Here is a 12,311-nt window from a genome sequence, read left to right as displayed (position 1 = left end):
GTAAAGTGACAGTGTCTAACATTGGAGTGCATTAGCACTGTCCCAACAATATCAGATATACATGTATGGCATAATATGATATAAATGCTTGCTTTGCTTGGAATCTTTTTGCCTGGTGTTTAATCCTTAAATCAAAAGTGTCATATTTAGGGGTACATTAGTGCTGCCTCAACGATATTGAGGACACACATATAGAGGGTTCCTCTTATACTGTTATTGAGGCTAGATATTGATATACAATTTGATGAAACTCTTTACCATCATTATCTTTCTAAGATTCTACATCAACTATCAAGGGCATAGCTACCATAGGTGCAGGCAGTGCAGCTGCTATGGGGCCCAGAGCCGAGAGGGGCCCACCTTCCCTTTTAAAGTTACATGTGTTATATACATTTTTTGCCATTGGGTGGTACGTAGGGGTCCTTTCAAACTTTTTCCTTGGGTCCTGCAATATATCTACAGTAGGTATGCCCCTGGACCTGCTCATTGTAGTGTGGTATAAAATGAACTGTATGGCATTTTAATGTGATTTAATATGAACCGGGGCACTGTAATGAGGCACAATATGAACGTGGAACACTATATATCATAATGCAAATTGGGGGTACTGTGCGGCATAATGTGTACTGTCAGCTCTAAAATGTGACATACATAGGGTGAACTTAAGCACTACTAAGATTCATAAAAGAAATTAGGGCACTACTATGGGGCATAACATTAAATAAGGCTCTACTGTGGTTCAGAAAATGGACTAGGGCATTATTATAGGGCATAAAATTAAAAACTGCTGCAGAGAAGTCTCTCTCTAGAAGCTCAACTGACATGAGTTTTACTGCCTAACACCAAAAGCAGATCCCCCTCATTTTTCCATAACCTTTGATACCACCCAGTTACCCACCTACCCTCTTCCAGCGACTTTCTGTGAATTCTCATCAACGATTCAGGAAGAGCATCAAGTAAGCTACTACCAAACTACACTCAAATTTCCCAATCTTATTCAATCTTGGAAGCTAAAAAGTGTTGAGCTGGGTCAGTACCTGGAGAAGGACCCCCAGGTAATACCCAGTGTAGTAAGTTTTGGGTACCTAACCATCCGGTCTAATGTTGAAAGCAGATTCACCACTTTTTATAAATCAATTTTTCCTATTTTCCTTCACTTTCCCCCCCCCCCAATATTCTGTCTCATTGCAAACACATTTTCTCTAACGTCCTAGAGGATGCTGGGGTCCATTTAGTACCATGGGGTATAGACGGGTCTACAGGAGCCTTTGGCACTTTAAGGGGTATATGCAATTGCCGGCGAATCGCGGCAATTTTTCGCCCGTTTTTTAATTCGACACAATTCGACCGTCGAATTCCGGCAGGTGGGTGCTGGAATTCAACATATTCAATAAAAAACGGATTCGACAGTCCCGCTGTCGAAAAATGGCCGGTTTGACGGATTTTGATTAGATTTTAAAAAATGTTAAAAAACGGGAAAAAACTATAAAATACACGAAAAAAAATTGCGTGGGGTCCCCCCTCCTAAGCATAACCAGCCTCGGGCTCTTCGAGCCGGTCCTGGTTCTAAAAATCCGGGGAAAAAACTGACAGGGGATCCCCCGTATTTTTAAAACCAGCACCGGGTTCTGCGCCTGGCGCTGGTGCAAAAAATACGAGGGACAAAAAGAGTAGGGGTACCCCGTATTTTTTACACCAGCATCGGGCTCCACTAGCTGGGTAGATAATGCCACAGCCGGGGGTCACTTTTATACAGCACCCTGCGGCCGTGGCATTAAATACGCAACTAGTCACCCCTGGCCGGGGTACCCTGGAGGAGTGGGGACCCCTTCAATCAAGGGGTCCCCCCCTCCAGCCACCCAAGGGCCAGGGGTGAAGCCCGAGGCTGTCCCCCCCATCCAAGGGCTGCGGATAGGGTGCTGATAGCCTTTTGAAAAATGAAAGAATATTGTTTTTTCCAGTAGTACTACAAGTCCCAGCAAGCCTCCACCGCAAGCTGGTACTTGGAGAACCACAAGTACCAGCATGCGGGAGAAAAACAGGCCTGCTGGTATCTGTAGTTCTACTGGGAAAAAATACCCAAATAAAAACAGGACACAGACACCGTGAAAGTAAAAGTTTATTTCATACATGCCAACACATACATACTTACCTATGTTGACCCGCCGACTGCCACGTCTCCAATGTCGCCGACGATCCGGGGTACCTGTGAATAAAATTATACTCACCTGATCCAGTGTCCTGGTCATTTATTATAATCCACGTACTTGGCAAAAAAAAAAACTGAACATCCGGACCAGGCGGACTGAAAGGGGTCCCATGTTTACACATGGGACCCCTTTCCCCGAATGCAGAGACCCCCCGTGACTGCTGTCACAGAAAGGTCCCTTCAGCCAATCAGGAAGCGCCACTTGCGCAGAGCCAATCAGGTGTTTACACATGGGACCCCTTTCCCCGAATGCAGAGACTCCCCATGACTCCTGTCACAGAAAGGTCCCTTCAGCCAATCAGGAAGCGCCACTTCGTGGCACTCACCTGATTGGCTCTGCGCATCTGAGCTCAGACGCGCATTGCACAGCCCCCTCCATTACTTTCAATGGTGGGAACTTTGCGGTCAGCGGTGAGGTCACCCGCGGTCAGCGGCTGACCGCAGGTAACCCCACCGCTGACCGCAAAGTTCCCACCATTGAAACTAATGGAGGGAGCTCAGACGCGCATACAGCCAATCAGGAGAGTGCCACAAAGTGGCGCTTCCTGATTGGCTGAAGGGACCTTTCTGTGACAGGAGTCACGGGGGGTCTCTGCATTCGGGGAGAGGGGTCCCATGTGTAAACATGGGACCCCTTTCAGTCCGTGTGGTCCGGGTGTTCGTTTTTTTCCCCGCCAAGTACGTGGATTATAATAAAAGACCAGGACACTGGATCAGGTGAGTATAATTTTATTCACAGGTACACCGTGGATTCTACTTGGACAAGTGGACAGAGGTCGGCGTGTGAACATAGGTAAGTATGTGTGTGTCGACATGTGTGAAATAAAGTTTTACTCTCACGGTGTGCATGTCCTGTTTTTATTTGGGTATTTTTTTCCCAGTAGAACTACAGGAACCAGCGGGCCTGTTTTTCTCTCGCATGCTGGTACTTGTGGTTCTCCAAGTACCAGCTTGTGGGGGAGGCTTGCTGGGACTTGTAGTACTACTGGAAAAACAATATTCTTTCATTTTTCAAAAGGCTATCAGCCCCCCATCCGCAGCCCTTGGATGGGGGGGACAGCCTCGGGCTTCACCCCTGGCCCTTGGGTGGCTGGGATGGGACCCCTTGATTGAAGGGGTCCCCACTCCTCCAGGGTACCCCGGCCAGGGGTGACTAGTTGGGTATTTAATGCCATGGCCGCAGGGCGCTGTATAAAAGTGACCCCCGACTGTGGCATTATCTGTCCAGCTAGTGGAGCCCGGTGCTGGTGTAAAAAATACGGGGGACCCCTACGCTTTTTTCCCCCATAATTTTTGCACCAGCACCAGGCGCAGAGCCCGGTGCTGGTTTTAAAAATACGGGGGATCCCCTGTCAGTTTTCCCCCCGGATTTTTAGAACCAGGACCGGCTCGAAGAGCCCGAGGCTGGTTATGCTTAGGAGGGGGGACCCCACGCAATTTTTTTTCTGATTTTTACCATTCCATTAAAAAAAAAATATATATATATATATATTTTTAAAAATATATAAATAATACTTGTGCCTCCAAAATAGACAAACCAAGTACCTAATCCCTTCTAATATAAATAGATATGCTATTACCAATAAAAAAACCACACAAAAAAACATGAATACGGTCACATGAATACCACCCGTAAGAGATTACAGAGGCAACACCTGAACCAGAGGAATAGACTTATTTTAATTTAAATAAGAAATCTGTGGTAGAGATGAGTGGGTTCGGTTCGTTGAGATCCGAACCCCCCCGAACTTCACCTATTTTACACGGGTCCGAGGCAGCCTTGGATCTTCCCGCCTTGCTCGGTTAACTCGAATGCGCCCGAACGTCATCATCCCGCTGTCGGATTCTCGCAAGATTCGTATTCTATATAAAGAGCCATGCGTCGCCGCCATTTTCACTCGTGCATTGGAGATTGAACGGAGAGGACGTGGCTGCGCTCTCTCCCTGAAAAGCTCCGTATCTGTGCTCAGTGTGCTGCAAATATCTGTGCTCAGTGTGCTGCAAATATCTGTGCTCAGTGTGCTGAAAATATCTACGTTCTCTGCCTGAAAACGCTCCATATCTGTGCTCAGTGTGCTGCAAATATCTGTGCTCCGTGTGCTGCATTGTGGGGACCACCAGTATATAATTATAGTAGTACAGTACAGTAGGCCATTGCTGTATCTTGCAGCTCTGTGTCAAGTATACTATCCATATCTGTGCTGCATTATTGTGAGCAGTATATAGTAGTACAGTGCAGCATTTTGGTGACCAGCAGTATACATAAACAGTAGTACAGTACAGTAGGCCATTGCTGTATATTGCAGCTGTGTCAAGTATACTATCCATATCTGTGCTGCATTGTTGTGAGCAGTATATAGTAGGATAGTGCAGCATTTTGGTGACCAGCAGTATGCATATAATACAGTACAGTAGGCCATTGCTGTATCTTGCAGCTCTGTGTCACGTCTAGTATACTGATCAGTGTTCAATATCTGCTGCATTGTAGTGACCAGTATGTATACTGTACTGTGCGACATGTGTTATACACCTGGTGATTTTATACATCCTGTAATCTGTACTGAGCAATGTGTGAGATACACCTGGGGATTATACACCCTGTATACTGTACTGTGCGGCGTGTGTGATACACCTGGTGATTATACACCCTTTATACTGTACTGTGCAACATTTGTGATACACCTGGTGATTATACACCCTGTATACTGTACTGAGCGATGTGTGAGATACACCTGGGGATTATACACCCTATATACTGTACTGTGTGATGTGTGAGATACACCTGGGGATTATACACCCTATATACTGTACTGTGCGATGTGTGTGATACACCTGGTAATTAATTATACACCCTGTATACTGTACTGTGCGACGTGTGTTATACACCTGGTGATTATACATCCTGTAATCTGTACTGAGCGATGTGTGAGATACACCTGGGGATTATACACCCTATATACTGTACTGAGCAATGTGTGAGATACACCTGGGGATTATACACCCTATATACTGTACTGTGCGATGTGTGTGATACACCTGGTAATTAATTATACACCCTGTATACTGTACTGTGCGATGTGTGTTATACACCTGGTGATTATACATCCTGTAAACTGTACTGAGCGATGTGTGAGATACACCTGGTAATATCTGTGCTCAGTGTGCTGCATTGTGGTGACCACCAGTATATTATAATAGTACAGTACAGTAGGCCATTGCTGTATCTTGCAGCTCTGTGTCAGACTCAGTTCTAGTATCCTGATCAGTGCTCAATGTCTGCTACATTGTTGTGACCAGTATATAGTAGTACAATGCAGCATTGTGGTGACCACCAGTATATAGTAGTACAGTACAGTAGGCCATTGCTGTATCTTGCAGCTCTGTGTCACTTCTAGTATCCTGATCAGTGATTAATATCTGTGCTCAGTGTCAGTGCTGCATTGTGGTGACCAGTATATTACAGTACAATAGTCCAGTGCTGTTCTCGCTGCTCAGTGTCAGTTCTCTGTAGTATCATCAGTGCTCAGTATAATCAGTGTTCAGTATAATCAGTGATTGATCAGTATAATCAGTTCTCAGTATAATCAGTGCGCTGTTAGACGTGTGCCCGTTTTCCGCCATTAGTGCCACTCCTAGATGGGCCAGGTGTTTGTGCCGCCCACTTGGGTCGCTTAGCTTAGTCATCCAACGATCTCGGTGCAAATTTTAGGACTAAAAATAATATTGTGAGGTGTGAGGTGTTCAGAATAGACTGGAAATGAGTGGAAATTATGGTTATTGAGGTTAATAATACCATGGGATCAAAATTACCCACAAATTCTATGATTTAAGCTGTTTTTGAGGGTTTTTAAAAAAAACAAAACACCCGAATCCAAAACACACCCGAATCCGACAAAAATTTTTAAGGGAGGTTTTGCAAAAACGCGTCCGAATCCAAAACACAAAACTCAAAAAATTTCCAGTGCACATCTCCAATCTGTGGTAACTTTTCCTCCTTCAAAGGAATTGAATACATTCTTTGAAAAATCCTGGGCTAACCCAGAAAAGAAATTTCATATTCCTAGAAGAATACGTTTGGCGTATCCTTTCCCTGAAAAGGATAGGAAGAGATGGGAAACACCCCCCATGGTAGACACCTCCATGTCCAGGTTGTCTAAGAAAATTATTCTACCTGTCCCTGGGTCGGCTTCCTTAAAGGAGCCGGCTGACCGTAAAATGGAGACAACTTTAAAATCCCTTTATATGGCTAATGGAGCAGGACTCAGGCCCACCATTGCATGCTCCTGGGTGGGAAATGCTATTGTAAAATGGTCAGAAAACTTGCTAGATGATCTAGACACAGTTGATAGGGATAATGTGGTCTTAACTCTTGGTCACATAAAGGATTCTGCAGGTTACATGGTGGAAGCCATGAAGGATATTGGTTTATTCTGTTCAAAATCCTCAGCTATGGCGGTTTCGGCTCGCAGAGCACTGTGGATTCACCAGTGGAATGCAGATTCAGAATCTAAAAAGAATATTGAAGCTCTCCCCTATAAGGGTGAGGCGCTTTTTGGGGACGAGCTGGATACCTGGATTTCAACAGTTACCTTAGGTAAGTCAGCTTTTTTTCCTTATGCAGCAGCACCTGCATTAAAGACATACTCTGCTCATCCGATGCAGTCCTTTCGGCCTAACAAGTACAAAAAGGCCAAGGGTACCCCCTTCTTCGCAGGGAGAGGGCGGGAAAGAGGTAAGAAACTTTCAGCAGCCTCAGGATCTTAGGAGCAGAAGTCAGCCATTGCTTCTGCAAAAACCACAGCATGACGCTGGGGCTCCCCTGCGGGAGTTTGCTCAGGTGGGGCGCGTCTGAAACTCTTCAGCCAGATCTGGATACAATCAGAGCTGGATCCCTGGATATTGCAAATAGTATCTCAAGGTTACAAGTTGGAGTTTCAGGATCTTCCCCCATGCAGATTTTTCAAATCAGCCTTACCAGCTTCTGTACAAGACAGACAGAAAATAACGGAAACAATACAAAAATTACGTCAGGACGAGGTAATCACCTTAGTCCCATTGCTACAACGAGGAAAGGGATTTTATTCAAGCCTGTTTGTAGTACCGAAGCCGGATGGCTCAGTCAGACCGATTTTATACCTAAAATCATTGAATCTTTATCTAAAAAGATTCAAATTCTAAGAGCAGTGATCTCCAGTTTGGAGGAGAAGGAATTTGTGGTGTCGGTGGACATCAAGGATGCTTATCTGCATGTTCCCATTTACCCTCCACATCAAGCATACCTGAGGTTTGCGTTTCAGGACTGTCACTATTAGTTCCAGACAATGCCATTCGGGCTCTCCACAGCACCGAGAGTGTTCACCAAGGTGATGGCAGAGATGATGGTTCTCCTTCACAAGAAAGGAGTCAACATAATTCCTTACCTGGACAATCTCCTAATAAAAGCGAGATCCAGGGAAAAGTTAGTGCTGAGCATTGCACTATCCCTGACAGTACTTCAAAAACATGGTTGGATCATAAACTTTCCAAAATCACAGTTGTAACCGACTTTCTGGGAATGATACTGGACACCGAGGTACATAAAGTATTTATACCGGTGGAAAAGGTTCTGGAAATCCAGACAATGGTCAAACAAATTTTGAAACCAGCATGTGTGTCGATTCATCAGTGCATCCGCCTGCTGGGGAAGAGGGTAGCGTCTTACGAGGCTCTACTGTATGGCCGATCCATGCGAGCGTGTTCCAGTGGGATCTACTGGACAAATGGTCCGGATCGCATCTACACATGCACCAGAGAAAAATCCTGTTAACGAAAGCCAGAATTTCGCTCCTGTGGTGGCTAGACAGTTCTCACCTCCTAGAGGGATGCAGGTTCGGGATTCAAGCCTGGATCCTAGTAACCACGGATGCAAGTCTCTGAGGTTGGGGAGCAGTCACGCAAGGGGAAAGCTTCCAAGGAAGATGGTCAAGTCAAGAAACACTTCTTCACATAAACATTCTGGAGTTGAGAGTCATTTTACAACGGTCTTCTACAAGCGGCGCATCTTTTTCAAGATCCAGTCAGACAATGTAACAGCAGTGGCTTACATAAACCGTCATGGTGGAACAAAAAGCAGAGCGGCAATGGCAGAGGTAACAAGAATACTCCTCTGGGCAGAAAGACATGCACAAGCTCTGTCAGCAATCTTCATTCCGGGAGTGGACAACTGGGAAGCGGACTTCCTCAGCAGACACGATCTCCACCCAGAAGAATGGGGCCTCCACCAAGAGGTCTTTGCGGAGGTAGCAAATCGTTGGGGCATTCCTCAAGTAGACATGATGGCATTTCATCTGAACAAGAAGCTTCAGAAATATTGTTCAAGATCGAGAGACCCACAAGCAATAGCAGTGGATGCATTGATAACCCAGTGGGTGTTCCAGTCGGTGTATGTGTTCCCTCCACTTCCGGTAATACCATAGATTCTCAAGATCATAAGAGCAACGGTTCGGGTGATCCTCATTGCCCCAGACTTGCCAAGGAGAGCTTGGTATCCAGATCTTCAGGAGTTACTGATAGAAGATCCTCGGTCTCTTCCTCTTCACGAGGACCTGCTTCTGCAGGGGCCATTTCTTTATCAAGACTTACCGCGGCTACGTTTGATGGCATGGCTGTTGAGCGCCAGATCCTAGCCCGAAAGGACATTCCCAACAAGGTCATTCCCACACTTATTCAGGCCAGGAAAGAGGTAACGTCTAGACATTACCATCGTATTTGGAGAAAATATGTAGCTTGGTGTAAATCCAGGAATTCTCCAACAGTGGAGTTTCAATTAGGACGTCTTCTCCAATTTCTACAGGCTGGTGTGGATGCAGGCTTAAGATAGGGGTCTATCAAGGTCCAAATTTTGGCCTTGTCTATTTTCTTTCAGAAACAATTGGCCTCCCTTCCTGAAGTTCAGATGTTCCTGAAGGGCGTTCTGCACATTCAACCACCATTCGTGCCTCCTACGGCACCATGGGAACTTAACGTGGTGTTGCAGTTCCGTCAATTGGATTGTTTTGAGCCTCCGCAAGAGGTTGAGTTAAAGTTTCTCACTTGGAAAGTGGTCATGCTGTTGGCCTTGGCATTCGTGAGGCGGGTGTCTGAGTTGGGGGCCTTGTCTCACAAGAGCCCCTATTTGATCTTTCATGAAGATAGGGCTTAATTGAGTACTCATCAGCACTTTCTTCCAAAGGTTGTGTCTTCATTCCATATTAACCAACCTATTGTGGTGCCAGTGGCTAATGACACCTCTGCTCCTTCAAAGTTCTTAGACGTGGTCAGAGCTTTGAAGATTTACTTTACGAGTACAGCTTGTATTAGGAAAACAGAAGCATTGTTTATCCTGTATGATCCCAACAAGATTGGGTGTCCTGCTTCTAAGCAGACAATTGCACGATGGATCAGATGTACGATTCAGTATGCTTATTCCACAGCAGTATTGCCGGTACTGAATTCAGTTAAGGCCCACTCTACCAGGAAAGTGGGTTCTTCCTGGGCGGCTGCCCGGGGTGTCTCGGCTCTACAGCTTTGCCGAGCAGCTACTTGGTCAGGGGCAAACACGTTTGCCAAGTTCTACAAGTTTGACACCTTGGCCGCTGATGACCTAAAATTCAATCAATTCTGCAGGAATATCCGCACTCTCCCACCCATACTGGGAGCTTTGGTACATTCCCATGGTACTAAATGGACCCCAGCATCCTCTAGGACGTTAAAGAAAATAGGATTTTATATACCTACCGGTAAATCCTTTTCTCGTAGTCCGTAGAGGATGCTGGGCACCCTTCCAGTGCTCCTTTTTCCTGCATATTATCTTTTCTTCTGGCACAAGTTATCACGTATTAAGTTGTTGTTCAGCAGTTGCTGTAAAGTTATTCATGCTCGTTGGCATGTGTTTGAGTTTTATGCCATGTTATGCGGCATGGTTGAGGACTTAAGACAGGCTCTTGTTGCAAATTATACATCTGTCTAATGGACTATAAAACTTAAGGCACTGACCTTCAAGCATTATTATTATTATTATTAAGCAGCATCATCATCACAGTTGTGACACTAGATAGTGATATTTTCACAAATCAATTTTTGTGTTGTTTCATTATGTACACCAGATTGGTGTATGCATTGTAGGGGATTTACATTTAAAAAGTTCAAATAAAAGTTATGTTTTAATCACTAAACACAACAATTTTCCTTTAAAGAGTGAGCAAGAAAAAGGTTTATCTTTCTCTCTGCACAGCAGGTTTTAATCAGAGCTCCAACGTTAATTGCCTGTGAAGATTGTCATACCTTGGCTAGGGAAAGCTAGAGCATTAGTGTTGGTTATCGCTAATTTAATTTTTCATCATTCTCCTCATCACCACATTATGTGATTCCAATTATCCCATGCCAACATTTGTGATTCTAATTAATGTGTTCATCTGTGATTCCAATGATATTCTGCCATTATTTTGTGATTCCAATTAATTGTCTTTTGCATATTGAATGCTCCTTTGTGGTGTGAACTGTAGCCAATTGTCTTCTCTTTGTTTGTTTATTTTTATAACCAATTTTTGTTTATGTGATTATTTAAAATTAATGTCAATCAACAAATCATCATCTTTGATCCAGAGTTTATTGCAGTTCAATCAAAAGACATCCTGTTGGAATTGCTGAGTCACTCCTGTTTTGTATCAATCCATCCTACTTCTCTGAACACGGTACTATAGGACACGGTACGGGAAGAACATTACAGGGTAAAGGTCTGTCACTTAGCCACCCAACATCTGTGATACAAGTTAGATTAAAAAATAAAAAAAGTACTTTTGTGGGGCATCCTACCCAAAATATATCTAAAACTTAGCTTATAATGATATACATTAAAATGGCATCCATAGTAGAATGCTATAGTAAAGTAAAATATAATAGCTAATGAATAAAATATACATGTATAGTAAATCAAACAAATATCCACATACACAATCAATAACCCTGCTTTACGTAAGGGGGTAAGGAGGATAATGGTAAGTTTAATCAAAAACAGTTTCAGAAATAATTTCTCAGGTCGGTGATGAGCCATAGCACAAATATTATATGAATAATTTGTACAGTCAGAAAGGAGAGCTCCCTAAGATATAATAATGTGATCCATTCCTAAAGACAGAGTTTTCACAATACACAAATGCTATTATAACACAGCTACACAGGTACAGGATTAATTCCATTGTGGCAAGATATAAACATCTCACCACAATGGAATAGTGCAGTTACGAGTATATTGTGAAATGTCAGTCAATGAGCTTATAAATATCACCTTGGTGTGATCCTTATGTAAGGTGAAAATACCTAATAATATAGGAGAATCCTGCCTCAAAATATAGTACTCACTGTAGTTAAACAACAATTTAGAAATTTGGATTTATACTGTGACTTGCAGGCACTGGAAAGGGACTGTATGTGTATAGTTTAACAAGATAATATCTTTCTTTCACAGCTTCACTATTTATTGGCTGGCCTAGACATTTTGTTCTACCTAAATCCCTACTGCCTACCAGCTGAATTGAGCTGTTGACACCGTATACATAGAAAGGATCTACCACACCAGAACTGTGTGGATGCAAAGACATGATCATAACTCCAGCGGTACAATTGTGGTAACTACTATGTCTTATGGGCCCTGACCTACATTGCTCTAATGGACTTAGGGCCTAATTCAGTAAGGATTGCAAATTCATGCATGTTATTTTCATCGTGGGACGTAAATACTCACTAATAGCACTTAGAATTGGATTCACGTTACTTAAGATGCTGTCATCACTTTCTGTTGGAGAAAGATTTGGATAAGAAAGCAGGTGGGACATTGCCGCATTGCAAGGGGATCCAGTCAGGATTCCGGCATTCGGCATCCTGGCAGTCAGAATACCAATGCAGGAATCCCTACTCTGTTTGGAATGCTGACACCAGCATCCCGAATAGGGTCTCCAGCCCGGTGGCGGAATCCCTTCAGCCAAGATCCCGAATGCTCATCCTCGCCACGTCGGAGAGGTAGGCCGCGGCGGGGGTAGGTTAGGTTTAGGCTGTGTGGGGAGGGTTAGGGTTAGACTGCGTCTCG

At 44.1% G+C, this 12,311-nt stretch overlaps 1 long non-coding RNA gene across 1 annotated transcript in view; it reads left to right on the top strand.

Annotated features, from left to right (window-relative positions):
• Positions 1-12,283, top strand: part of LOC135050719 (uncharacterized) — a 38,865-nt gene extending 26,582 nt beyond the window's left edge. The window contains exon 3 of the long non-coding RNA XR_010241763.1: positions 11,694-12,283. This is a non-coding gene — a long non-coding RNA (uncharacterized LOC135050719). The remainder of the gene's footprint in view (positions 1-11,693) is intronic.
• Positions 12,284-12,311: the final 28 nt, after the last annotated feature.

The sequence above is a fragment of the Pseudophryne corroboree genome, chromosome 2, assembly GCF_028390025.1.
Source record: "Pseudophryne corroboree isolate aPseCor3 chromosome 2, aPseCor3.hap2, whole genome shotgun sequence".
In the NCBI taxonomy this organism is placed as follows: Eukaryota; Metazoa; Chordata; class Amphibia; order Anura; family Myobatrachidae; genus Pseudophryne; species Pseudophryne corroboree.
This window is presented reverse-complemented; position numbering and strand designations above follow the sequence as displayed.